Source organism: Schistocerca nitens, chromosome 1 (assembly GCF_023898315.1).
Source record: "Schistocerca nitens isolate TAMUIC-IGC-003100 chromosome 1, iqSchNite1.1, whole genome shotgun sequence".
NCBI classification, from domain to species: Eukaryota; Metazoa; Arthropoda; class Insecta; order Orthoptera; family Acrididae; genus Schistocerca; species Schistocerca nitens.
In genome coordinates this window covers 637,609,282-637,623,712 of record NC_064614.1, presented here as the reverse complement: position 1 = coordinate 637,623,712, position 14,431 = coordinate 637,609,282, and the positions used below count along the sequence as shown (strand labels likewise).

General features: G+C 38.6%; 1 protein-coding gene across 1 annotated transcript in view; it reads right to left on the bottom strand.

Moving 5' to 3' along the window:
• Positions 1 to 8,999: 8,999 nt before the first annotated feature.
• Positions 9,000 to 14,431, bottom strand: part of LOC126192064 (collagen alpha chain CG42342-like) — a 660,839-nt gene continuing 655,407 nt past the window's right edge. Inside the window, exon 26 of the mRNA XM_049932580.1 lies at positions 9,000 to 9,888. The gene's annotated coding sequence lies outside the window, so the exon portion shown is untranslated. The remainder of the gene's footprint in view (positions 9,889 to 14,431) is intronic.

The window sequence follows — 14,431 nt, the reverse complement described above, 5'->3', positions numbered from 1 at the left end:
TCATCTGGCAACAGAGTTCTGAGTAGGTACTGCACTGATGTTTCCCTGTTTTCAGTCACTGCATCATCAGACTGTCTCAGGGTTGACAATACAGTTGGTGATTGAACTTCATTTCTTACAAGTTCATATGGAAGTCCCCAAACATCTGTTATCATTTGGTCCTTAACATACACCTCCCATTTTTCTACCCTTGTTTGGTGTAGTAGTCCTTCATATTGTTGTCTGACTGTTCAATAGAAACTCAGTCTCCTTTGTCATATTATTTCCCCTAAGGATCTCTGGCAGTATCTTCTTGCCTGGCTTGCTCTGAGTCTTAAAGGCTGTACAGCAAGGCTCAATGGAAGTTTAAATGTTTTGACATCCTGAAAAATGTTGGTATCACATTCTCTGCAACATCTGCAATGCTCACATCAGTTCATTGGATTTGGCATCAAGATCAAACCTACTTCCTTGGAATGATTGTATCTTGAATGGTGCTGTTACCAGTTCATTTTGTGTAGATTGTATAGCCTCTCATGCTGGATGTCAGCTTCTGAGTCCTTAGCTGCACCTGTAATTGTGAAGTTATTGAGATTATGGTTACTTGTAAGTCCACCTTCCAATTCACAATGTGGTCACTGTCTTTCATATTTGTGAGGGTGATATCTATATTTGTTGCTGCATCTGTGTGTGTTGGGAAGTAGGCAGGCTGAGAGGCCTTTTCATGAAATGAAGGCTAAGTTCTTGTACAGCATCCTGAAGGCAGAGTCCTCTTTCATCAGTTACTCTGTTATGTCACAATGCTGATTTTGCAATTGCATCTACTGTGAAAAATGTCTGTCATGTCAACTCATTATTGTTGCTATTTTTAAATTTTCTGTGTGTGGTTGCATCTCCTGACTGTATTGAAAATATTAATCAGTTACATAAAATTTAGTTAAAATGAAGTCTTTCTGGCCATGGAAGAATGCAAGGAGTGATACAAGTAACATAAATAAAACGAACCAGACTAAGAAAGGTGAAAATTTACCTTTTAATATTGACAGCCTACAAGACGAAAGTATCAGAACACTCTTTGCGGCCAGGATGGAAAGGAAACTGGTTGAATCATTTGAAGGAAGTACAGAGGAAATATATGACTATATAAAAGCTAATGTGAAAATCATAGCAACAGAGGTGTTGGGTAAAAAAGATGGCAACCACAACCGTGCAGCAGAATGGTGGACAGAGGAACTAGAGGTCCTCGCTAGAGAAAAATGAAATGCGTTCCTTCAGTGGTTGAATGATAAATCAGAAGAAACAAGATCAATATACAAGGAAAAGAAGAATGAAGTGATGAAAAAAATAAGGATGGCAAAAAATGAAGCATGGGAAAGAACATGTGCCAAGGTGAATAGCAAATTAGGATTTGGGAGAGCAAAAGAAGCATGGTCAGTATTGAAAGGGCTTCAACAGGATAAAAAAAGCAAAACTAATCTCCAACTGATAACACAAAAGTAATGGGAAGAGTATTTCCAAAAATTATTGAATGATGACAGAGAAGAATATCTAGAAGAAGGAACAGGGGAAGATAAAGGACATGAAGATGATGAGATCCAGATTTTAGAAAGTGAAGTACTTCAGGCGTTGAGAACAGGAAAGAATGGTAAATGACCGGGACCAGGCAATATCAATCTGGAGTGTCTGAAATATGGTGGTGACTAAATTGTGAAACTGATAACACAGCTCTTCAACAAAATGATACATGGAGATTCAATACCCAACGAGATGAAGCTATTTAAGAAAGGGGATCGCAAAATTTGTTCAAACTATCGAGGAATTTGTGTTACAAACACATTAATGAGAATTTTTGTGAAAGTAATTAAAAACAAACTGGAAAAGAATGTTAGAACCCAAGAAGAACAATGTGGATTCATGGCTGGGAGATCATGTGTAGACCATATTTTCACATTACGACAGATTTTGGAGAAACATATGGAAAAATCAAAAAATATAGGATTAATTTTCATAGATCTAGAAAAAGCATATGATACTGTTCCAAGAAAATTACTTTGGAGAGCACTACACATGGCAAACATAAACCCTTCCTTGATTAAAATAATACAACAGATGTATAAAGATAACATTTGCCAAATGAAAGTTAGTAATAAACTTTCACAGAAATTTAGAACAAGCAAAGGCCTTTTACAGGGCTGTCCCAAGTCACCATCGTTATTTAAAATCTATATAGATATTAGCCTTAGAACATGGTCTCATAAATGTAATAGTATGGGATTAGAAATAAGAGATGGAGTTTACGTACATCATTTATTATTTGCTGATGATCAAGTAGTCGTAGCACAAGATGGGGAGGATGCTAACTATATGTGCAATCAACTAGCAGTAGCATACAAAACTTGGGGTTTGAAGATTAATTACCAAAAAACAGAATACTTGACTAATGATTCAGATGAGCTATACATTGAAGGAAAGAAAATAAAAAAGATAAACACTTTCTGTTATTTGGGATCCATTTTAGCAATCGAGGGAAAATCAGAGTCAGAAATCAATAAAAGAATTAGTAGCAGACGGAGGGTCATTGGGATGCTTAACTCAGTCTTATGGAGCAGGAATGTAATGAGCAGAACTAAAAAATTAATATACAAATCCATATTAGAGAGTGTGATTCTGTATGGAACGGAGACATGGACAATTAAAATGAAGCACATTAAAAAATTACAAGCTCTAGAGATGGACTTTTGGAGAAGATCAGCAAGAATCTCCAGGAAAGAAAATATAAGGAACACCAAAGTAATAAGGAGAATGGAAATAAAAGAAAGAATATATGACGTAATGGATAGGAAGAAATTACAGTGGTACGGGCAAGTACGACGAATGGAGAAAACCAGAACACCAAAATTGATACTGGAGTGGGAACCAGAGGGGAGAAGAAGAAGAGGATGACCTATGACCACCTGGTTCCAAAATGTACAGCACACAATGAGGAGAATGGGCGCAGAGGAAGAAGACACACAAGATCGAAACACCTGGACAAATATTTTGAGAATATAGTTTAAGAACGTTTATTGTTTGTATTGTAATTTCTAAGTAAATTATTATGTTGGAGATAAGCCTCTGTAATGAGGAAAAGCTCAAAATAATAATACATACAATTTCCCTATGGTTGCCACACAGTTGATGTATTTTTGTCACTGTTATGTCTTTATCTGGCACAACAATTGTGGGCCATTGGATGATGACTTGATGTTAAGATCTGTGCTGTAACTGGCATTCGGCATAATGTCCCATTTCTGGAATATGGGTCCTGTATGCATAGTAGGTGTAGGTCCATCTCCTCTAACAGTTGACCAAATTCTTGAATCATCATAGCACTGCAGATTGCATCTCTCTGTCCAGTTTTAATTATTTGTCTATGTTTCATTGCCATTGGGAATGTTGATTGTATGTGAATGCTATGAGAACCTAGTGAGCACATAGCTATCGGGACATCCTAATCTGTGATCATATACAATTCAGCCATGTGTCATCATCACTTACTGCTTGCACAGATGCTCAGTATCAAGTGTCTTTTCCCTCCTCTTGAAGAGGATGTCAAGTAGGGTCTGCAGTTCCTTTGTATTCGTAGACAAGTTATTGACACTGAGCTACATATGATCGATTTCACCCATGACAGGAAAATTTATGATACAGCCTTTTGGGTGATGGTGTCTAACCAGGTGTCTTATCACTATTTTTAACACATGCTTGTCCTCCGATTTATCTAGTCTCATTGTGTTTTCACACATTTTACAAATAGGCTGCAGGTCCAGCCATAAACCACATCCATTTCTCATGTCATGTCCATCAACGTTTATATCCTTTTCATAATTCCTGAGACTGCCTGTAGTTTCTCCTATGATCTGTGTACTTTCATAATCTTCCTCTATTAGCTGTTGTGTGCTGTCATGCTCTGCCGCTATAATGCATTGCATGATGTCACATGTTGCATTCATTCTACTATTTTTTTCTGCATTTGGGAGTATGTTACTGTTTGTCTTCCTTGTCTAGAGATAGGCATGCTGTCCATTCCTTTTTTGTCCTTATTCTTTGTCACTTCCAGAAACTTTGCTCTTTCTCTCTGTTATTCTTGTTAGTGGCCTTTTTATTGTCCATCTAATTATTGCCCTTGTCTATATATTCAGTCACATTTTCTATTTGTGTTGCTATGTCTCTTCTCATTCCACCCTTAACTGTGCACCAGAATATTTGGGCTCTTTCAGCTTGCTTATTTTTTTGACAAAGATGACAGGCAGTTTTATAATCTGTCTGATTAACACATTTAGGTTTAATAGTTTTCTTCCTGGACAATGTTTTGCCTTTTTTGTCTGTTGACCTGACATTCATTGAGTTTGTATTTACTCTGTGGTATCATGTGACGCTTGTCAGCAGATTACACAATGATTCACAATCCATAGTCTTTCTTTTCACACATGGGATACACACTGGAGCTTGCTTGCAATTTTTAATATGGGAGCATATTAGTTTGGTTTCCTTGTAGCGCTTTGCAATGTGCCCATAGTTGTGGCAATTATAGCATTTGGTGACTGCAATGTAATCTTTCACAGCAATTGATCAAAATCCAATATATATTATTGTCCATGTAACCAGTTATATTCTGACTTTTGTTTTTGCCTCCAGCACATAATTTACTGACAGCTACTCCTGTGGACCTGTTTTGAAACTTTTGTTTCTTCCGGAAATGGCTTCCTATCTGTGGTTCCCTCAGAGTTCTGTTGGTACATTGGACTTACTTTATTCACTTCATAGTGTGTCAGCTGGGATGTCATACACAATTGCTTTTGGCCTGTGTGTCCTTGGTGGCTCACACATCATTTCCTTATTTAGCTCCAAGCTGTTTCTGTTTCAGTTGTGACTACATCATTCACTGTCTTCATTTTCCTGATTCTTAACTTTTCTTCCTTCAAATCAGTTAGCTCTGTGAGACATGTCTGTATTTCCTTTGTGTCTTTCTATTCCTTGGATTTGATTCACAGTGTACTACCTTGCTTGGCTTGTGTGATCTCAGTCTTTGATTTTGCGGCAGCTGTCTGAGCTCGTGGAGCACTGGTTGCCACAGCAGCAAACAAACAGACCACAATGTTTTTGTTTTCCTTCCTAAGACTTGCATTTTCTTTTCCTAATTGTGCTATTGCTCAGTCAGTTTTTCATGTGATATTGCCCAATGAGCGAGTATGCATTTCAACTCTAGTATTTTTGCAGCAGTAACCTTCATGGTTACACAGAATTCCTTACAAATGCATTGCACTATGTCCTCAAGTTCACCTGGCTCTACGTTACTTGTTTCTAAGTGCTCTGAAATTTTTGTGGAGGGCTACATTGCAGTCTCTATGTCACTTTTTGCATCATCCATGTTTCGTACTCTGTGGATGGCATGCCTATGTTTTGCTGTGTTGGTACTCACCTACAAACAACATTGTTGCTGAAGCTTCTGCAGTCACTGATGTCACATACCTCCTCTGGTACCAAAGCTGGTGTCCCTGGTGCCTCAAAGTGTGGCAGCCATTGGCAGTTCTGCTCCTGATGTAAACTGCACTCCACTTGGCCTGAACGCTGATGCTGACACTTTGCAAGCCAAAGCGGTGCGACACAGTACAGGTCACGGAGAATGACTGTTACATGCAGGTGATTACACAAATAGTATTTATGCATCTCTCACTATTACAGTAACATCTCTATGTATCACACTCACTCTTACAACAGTACTCATGCCTTTACACACATTCACTTACTGAATACAAGCATTTTTGAGCACAAATACATAATACAAATGGAGTAGATATTAACCCTGTACCAATACAGTGGCCATCTTTGAGAGTAGGTTATGCTGAAAAATAATTTTTAAAATCAAATTCAGTATGTTGTGCCATTTATCATTTAACTGGCACCTTGGTTAGCCAGTCAGGTCATTGCATGCACAAACTCAAGCAGCCTACCAGAGACAGTGCTGACAAACATCTTCTTTATTTGATTTCTGAAACTGAACAAACATAGCTTTTGCCTAGCTTAAGTGGGAATTTTAAATGGTAGTGAGCATTTGAACAAGTGGTAATTCACAGAACCCCCCAGACATCTGTCCATTACAACATTTTCATGTGTGCATGTGCTTGAAACTGTGCTCACCATGACCTGTTTGGCTAACATCTGTGCTAATTAAATTGGAAATTGGGTGACATACCAAATTTTTTTCTTATCTGTTATTTCTCAGAAGAATCTACCCTGCAATACCTTTCCATCTTTTCAGACTGTTTCTGACTGCCCCGTATAAAGTGTTAGTGTGCTACACTCAGAGATAGTATTGTTTCTGGCTGTAATTGCAAAGCATTATTAGCTGTAATTTCATATTTTCCTTATGCACTATCATGTACTAAACCCTTTTCTTGACTTCCAAAAACATAGAAGAGATTTGTTGAATCTGCTTTATTTTGGTCATGGTGTTGCCTCTCTATGGAACTCTCTCTTTGTTCACAACACTTTTATTCATACAACACTATCATATCATACACCAGGGAGTGGTGGATCAATGCTAAAGTGCCAGACTCCCAATCCAAAGGCATCAGGTTCAGTCCCCAGTTAATCCTATGATTTTTGTATCTTGCGTAGCACTTAAAACTCTGACAATGTTTGTTCATGTGAAGAATGCTGGATCATGAGGATAAGATTAGATTAATTACAACAGGTATACAGGTATTCAAACACTCATTTCCCTATGATCCATACATCAATGGAATGGAAAAAATCCTAACAACTGGAACAATGGGATGTGCCCTTTGCCTTGCACTTCTCAGTGGTTTGCAGAATACAGTGATCAGCCAGAAAATTATGTCCACCAACCTACTATTGATATAAACCTGTCCAGGCAATAGAAGTGTTACCTGGCAAGGAATGACATCTAGTCAGACACACATATGGTGCAAGTAGTATCACTGAGTGTGCTCTCCATGTATAGATGGGGAAGGTGGGCAATCTATATGAGTTTGACTGAGGGCAGATTGTGATGGCCTGGAGGCTCAGCATAAGCATTTCAGAAACTGCACATCTTATTGGGTGTTCAAGGAGTGCCGTGGTAAGTGTCTTCAACGTGCAGCAAAACCAAAGTGTAACTGTTGTGAGGTTGGGCGGCCACCCCTCATTAAGGATTTCAGACATCATAGGCCAAGCAGACTGGCAAAACAGGACGGGCAGCGAACTGTGGTGGAACTGACATCAGACTTTAATGCTGGGCAGAGTATCAGTGCAACTGAGCACACAGTGCACTTAACTCTCTTAGTAACGGGCCTCCACAGCTGATGACCCATGCATGTGCAAATGTTAACACCATGACATCAACAGCTATAACTGAAATTGGCATGTCACCATTAACACTGGATATTGATGCAGCAGACAACAGAATGTTGCATTGTCTGATGAAACCTGATACCTTCTTCATCATGCTGATGGAGGGGCACAAATCCTTCATCTGCCAGGGGAACAGCTCCTTGTCACCTGTACTGCAGGATGGAGAAAAGCTGGCGGCAGCTCCATTATGCTCTATCCATGGATCTAATGGGGTCATGCAAGGCAACATGATGGCCAAGGAGTATTGCACACTGGTTGCGGACCATGTACACCCCTCCATGATGATCATGTTTACCGGTGGCAGTGACATTTTTCAACAGGATAATGACCCATTCACCACTCCATGATGCTCCTGGCCTAGGAGCAAGAATAAAGTGCCAAGTCCTAATTGATGTGCTGGCTCCCCAACTCAGCAGATATGAGCCCGATAGAACACATCTGGGATGTGATTGAACGTGGTGTCAGAGCTCTTCACTACCTTCTCTGGAATTTATGGGAATTAGGTGACTTGTGTGACCAAATGTAGTGCCAACTCACTTCAGTGACCTAACAAGGCCTCAATGGTTCCAAGTCATTAAGCATATTTGCTGTTATCCGTGCCAAAGGCGGACATACCAGTTATTAGATATCCATGCCAAAGGTGGACATACCAGTTATTTGATAGGTGGTCATAATGTTCTGGCTGATCAGTGAATATATGTAATTGTAGAGTTTCAGAGGCCCCATTGAACTCTGGGTCCCCATATAATTGGGGCCATGAATAGAACTGTGCTGTTCAAAACAAACTTCAGATTGATGACAACTTGACTTTATTACTTGAGGATGGCAAAGGAGCAACAACACAAAGATAGTCCAAAGCCTCATAGATGGTTATATCAAAGATGAAATTAGGTGCCAGATTACCAACCTAACAGCACTAGACACATTTATCCACATTCTAAATTTAACTGAAGCTTGTGAAAAGGGCTGATTGCATTTTGTTGTCTTTCTTGGATGATTTGCATGTTTTTAGTTGTGACTTTGTTTTGGCTTCCTTACCTTGGAGATTTCATTTGGATGAGAAATCTGAGGACAAAAATTTAAGGGTTGTAGGTATCTGAGGTCACCATTACTCCATCTCAATTGAAATAGTAACAAATACCACTTCTGTGATCTACTGCTATGCACAGTTAAGCATCTATGGACTCAATAATTATTTTCATGATGGCTTGCTTTTGAGCACACACCAGTAAAGTAGAAGTTGATGTGGTATCTTCAGATATGGTTACCTTTCAACAAAGCATGTAATAAACTAATAGTTGTGTCTCAATTCATTTCGCTTAATAAACTTGACACAAATAATAATTGAAATATAATAATTATGAGACAATCCACAATCATCAAGGAGAGAGAGAGAACAGTAATTATCAATCACTGATGCAGTGAGAAGGAACTTCACAAGTAGTACAGTACCTACTCATGTTACATCACTAGTCGCATGCATACTGCAATTCTCAATTTTGTGCAATGTGAAGCAAAAATATAATATATCAGAGTGTATACTGACCATATGCCTCAAAAACAGATGGTTACAAAGTGAACATTATAGCAATTTTACATAAAATAAAATATCAATTCTATACAAATTGTGGCAGTATTGAGAATTTATTTACAAATATATATGTATTGTGAGATATGAACCAAAGTATTATTTACATAAGATATTGCTTAAGTTAAATCAGATGGCAGAAGCAATTTTCTTGGCAGTCACTTATAGCTGGTTTATTTCACAGATCAGAGTGAGAGAGAGAGAGAGAGAGTGAGAGAGAGAGAGAGAGAGAGAGAAGAGAGAGAGAGAGATACTACTGCCAAGAGGTTTATAGACAACATTAATGACAAGAAAAATTATTTACAATATGAGTTTGTTATTTCTGTTTTCACATTTACTCTCCCTTGTATCAAAAATGGCACAAATAAAAACATTCTTCATTCAAACCATTTAATTTTTTTCAGTTTTTGAGGTAGTCATCCAGAGCCACATCCTCCAGATAGTTTCATCATTGTTGATTTTAAAGTAAGAAATGAACACAGGAGCTCACAGTTGCTTATTATCAGTTAAGAAGTGTGGTAATGAGAGTTTCATTATCACAGAAACCTTCAAATTTCTAGTCTGTAAGATATTTCACTGGCTTCTTGACTTTTGCGACTGCTTGAACTCCTCTGCATATTCTCAATTTCTGTAATATCACTTAACACACAACACTCATCACTGACATTATAGTTCAGTCTGCTTCTCATTAAAAGTTAATTTTTCATACATCACTTTTCTGGCAGTTACACACATAAATTAATCATCAAATAAACATGCACTAGAGAATGTTAATATCCACTGATGCATTTACTTTCACACATTATTAATTAAGAATTGTTCATAGTATGAGATCGTCTCTCACACAGCTTCCAATTTCACAGCAGTTCTGTACACTGAATCTAGTAATAAGTACAGTATGTACATTATCCACCAGTGATCATGGACTGAAACAAAAAAGAAAATCATTTATTGGCAAGCAAGCTTTTATACAGTTTGTATGACACATACACATCTAAGTCAAGTCAATATATAACCTCGATCTTTGTTACAGAATATGAGTGACAAATATACAGAAAAATTGCTCTCATTTCTTCATTTTCTTCCAAATATTCTGGTAAATAACTAACAAAAATCCCATCTCCAACACTGAAAATGTTGAGCATTAATGGCCAATGTTCAAAAAAGAAATAATAATAATAATAATAATAATAATAGTAATTTTATTGTCATTAGCCATTACAGCAATAGACGTCAGGCATATAATACAATATAACTGTTAATTCACAGAAAACAAGAGGCATGTCATTAATACTGCAAGCAATCTTAAAGCAAACAACGCGAAACTACTAAATGAAAAACATTTACAGATTAATGGAAACAGAGAATCAGTGAAGGAAAAAGGCAAAAAAAAAGTCAAACTCAAAGTGTTAAAAGTTATATGCAAACCAGAAAAGGTGATAACAATGACGAAAATCATGTACAAAGAAATACACAAATGTTGAACCCAGAAATAAAAATAAGTTGTCTGCAGTAACGTGCAAAAACAAAACAAGAAACCATCAAGAATGTGTCAAACAAAGCACAAAAAATTACTCTTAATAGCTGGCAATTCACTAATTAAAAATGTTGCAGCACCGAGTACTAAAACTGATGTCCTCCCACGGATTTGTATACGTCAGTTAAATAACAACTTCAAGAACATGCAGTCAATGAAACAAAATGCATTCCCACTGGTAAATCTCAATGAAAACTATAAATATGTTTTCATCCTTGAGGGGACGAACTTGCTGCGAAACAGCAGTGAAGAAGAGGTCATAAATGGAGCATGAAATCTCATAGTTTGTTATAAGTAGTGTCCTGCACCGAAGATCGGTAAGTGATAAATTCATAGACAAGACAAAGATTCACATCAGAGAGCAGTGCAACAGACTTGGTACAGTTTCCATGAACTCAAATAAATTTATCAATGATAAATGTTTAGGGCACAATGTGCTGCATCTAAACAGGTTAGGATCAGCAACATTCAGCATCATGTACAGAGATATTCATAAGATGATACTTGGTAAGGGAAACTACACTCATGCTCATAAATTAAGGATAATGCTGATACATGGTGAAACAATGCTCTGGTGGGTGGTTTGCAGGTTTAAATCACCTCGGGGTATGACCATGTGGTGCACTTGACCTGCGCTCATCGCACGGTGTTTCTGGCAGCAGTCCACATACGCAGAGGTGTGTTGGTGCATGTCAGAGTACGGTGCAGCGAGTAAGTGTGTAGACGTTTTCAGACATGACTGTGTGTTGAAAATGGCGCAAAGAACATGTATTAATGACGTTATGAGGGGCAGAATACTAGGGCGACTGGAGGTTGGTCAAACACAGCAAGTCGTAGCACAGACCCTCTGTGTGCCAGAAAATGTGATCTCCAGATTATGGTAACGATTCCAGCAGACAGGAAACATGTCCAGGCACTACAGTACAGGACGTGCACAGTGTACAACTCCACAAGAAGACCGATTTCTCACCATCAGTGCCCACAGACAGCCACGGAGTACTGCAGGTACCCTTGCTCGGGACCTTACCGCAGCCACTGGAACAGTTTTCGCCAGAAAACAGTCTACAGACGACTGAACAGTCATGGTTTATTCACCCAGAGACCTGCAAGGTGCATTCCACTGACCCCTGGTCACAGGAGAGCCCGTAAAGCCTGGTGTCAAGAACACAGTACATGGTCATTGTCGCATTCAGGAGGACGACGGTTCAATCCCGCGTCCGGCCATCCCGATTTAGGTTTTCCATGATTTCCCTTAATCGCTCCAGGCAAATGCCGGGATGGTTCCTTTGAAAGGGCACGGCCGACTTCCTTCCCCGTCCTTCCCTAACCCCATGAGACCAATGACCTCGCAGTTTGGTCTCTTCTCCCAAACAACCCAACACAACCCATGGTCATTGGAACAGTGCTCCCAGGTTATGTTCACAGATGAGTCCAGGTATAGTCTGAACAGTGACTCTCACTGGATTCTCATCTGGCGTGAAAAAGGAACCAGATACCAACCCCTTAAATGTCCTTGAAAGGGACCTGTATGGAGGTCGTGGTTTGATGGTATGGGGTGGGATTATGATTGGTGCCCCTACACCACTGCACAACTTTGACAGAGGAACTGTAACAGGTCTGGTATATCGGGACATCATTTTGCACTACTATGTCCACCTTTTCAGGGGTGCAGTGGGACCCACCTTCCTCCTCGTGGATGATAACGCACGGCCATCATGGAGGAGTACCTTGAAACAGAAGATATCAGATGAATGGAGTGGCCTGCCTGTTCTCCAGACCTAAAACCCATCAAGCATGTCTGGGATGCTCTCAGTCAACATATCGCTACATGTCTTCAAACTCCTACGACACTTCAGGAGCTCCGACAGGCACTGGTGCAAGAATGGGAGGCTATACCCCAGCAGCTGCTCAACCACCTAATACAGAGGATGCCAACCCACTGTGCGGCCTGTGTACATGTGCATGGTGATCGTATCCCATATTGATGTTGGGGTACGTGTGCAGGAAACAACAGCATTTTGTAGCACATGTGTTTCAGGACAGTTTTCTCAACTTATCACCAATACTGTGGACTTACATATCTGTGTCATGTGTGTTCCCTATGTGCCTATGCTATTAGCACCAGTTTTGTATAGTGCCACATAGTGTAGCACCACATTCTGCAATTATCCGTAATTTATGAGCATGAGTGTAGTATGCTGTGATGGTGGTGTAAAAATTGATACCGAAGTTGAAACGAAAATACAAAAACAGTGTTTCAAAACAGATGCCATTAGGACTATTCAAAAAAGTAACAATACATTTGTAATGCACTTGAAAAAAAATAAGTTAAGTTCAAACTATAGCCCTACAAATGGCAGAGAAACAAAACAACTTGCAAATCACTTTGTCAGAAATACCAAATAGACTAGTAGGCCTAGACTTGAATGAACACTGGCTTGCAAAGGATAGTATCAAAATCTTAAATAACCTTGATAATTTTTATGTCGCCAGCAGCTTTTGTACCAGTGATTTAATATTAGGAGGTTCGTGGATACTTATGGAAAGATCAATGGAAAGTAGAGCAAGATTTGATTTCAATTCCCTTAATGAAGAATGTATATTTGAAAGCTGCTGTGTAGAGTTAGGGCAAAATATTGTAATTTTATCTGTGTATGGGCTCCCAGACACAGAAATGATGAAACAATTTTTTGTCGAAATTCCAGTGCCTATTGCAAAAACTTCAAAAAGAAGCCAAGAAAAGAGTCATAATAACTGCTGATTTCAACATAGATCTAGCCAGTAAAGTCAACAACTGCACAGAATTCATTGATATGATCCAAATGTCAGGTTTTAATGCTAATTTCACTGATTTTAATCGAGTAAACGAAATGTCTGCAACATGGATAGATAATATTTTAACCAATTATACTTATAATGAGGCAAATCAGTTTTGTTTGGACTTAACCTCCTCAGTCCATGGGTCAATGTATGTGGACTTCGTGGTTTTATCTCATAAAGCTTATGAACAGTTTCTATCGACTAAAGACCTCTAGTACAAGTTTGTGGAAGTTTCGTAGTGTCAGATATTGCATCACAATCTGCTTGCAGTGCCCATTGTGATGTTTTGAAGATACGGGTCGGCGAAATAGCTACACACGGCGTGCGCTCAGTAGTTAATTCAAAATAATACCATATTGTGCACGCTAAATTTACTTTATTTTTTGCTTTACATGTGTCAAAACAGTCACAAATCTGATTGATATATGTTGTTTTTCTTTTTTCAAAATTATCTCTTATTGTGAATACAGTGGACATTGAAAGTTGTTTTTATGTTTACCTTATTCATTTGGAAGTTTTAGTTGTTATGGTACTGTGTGAGGAAATCCTCATAATTATCCAATTTTTGTGGCAAAATGTTATACAATTTTTTGGATCTCAATTACTTAAACATCAACAATTAACGATGAAGAAACACTTCAGATGCAAGAGGAGAGTGACTTCAGTTCACTGTCAGACAAAGAGAGTCAAAAAGTTTCAGACGAGGAGGCTGTCCCTGAATCTGCTGTCACTACTGAACACGCAGAAATCGAAATAGAAGACCCTATGCCTGAAATTCATTCCTTTGTTGGGATTAAAATTCTAATGGGTACAGTCAAGCTACCACAAGCCAAGATGTCGTGGAGTGGGCTACTTGATTTGTCTCTCATCAGTGACACTGTGACTCGAAACAGGTATTTCAAGTTATGACATAATTTACATTTTGTACCATAAATAATTTACACGATTGTGATAGGATTGAGAAACGTTGGAAAGTGAGGCCTGTGATTAATTTTTTCAGGAATAAGTGTCTTGCCTTGCCACGATGTAAACATCTCTCAATTGATGAGCAGATAATTCCATTTTGTGGCAGATGTGCAATGAGAACTTATGTGCCATCAAAGCCTAATTCC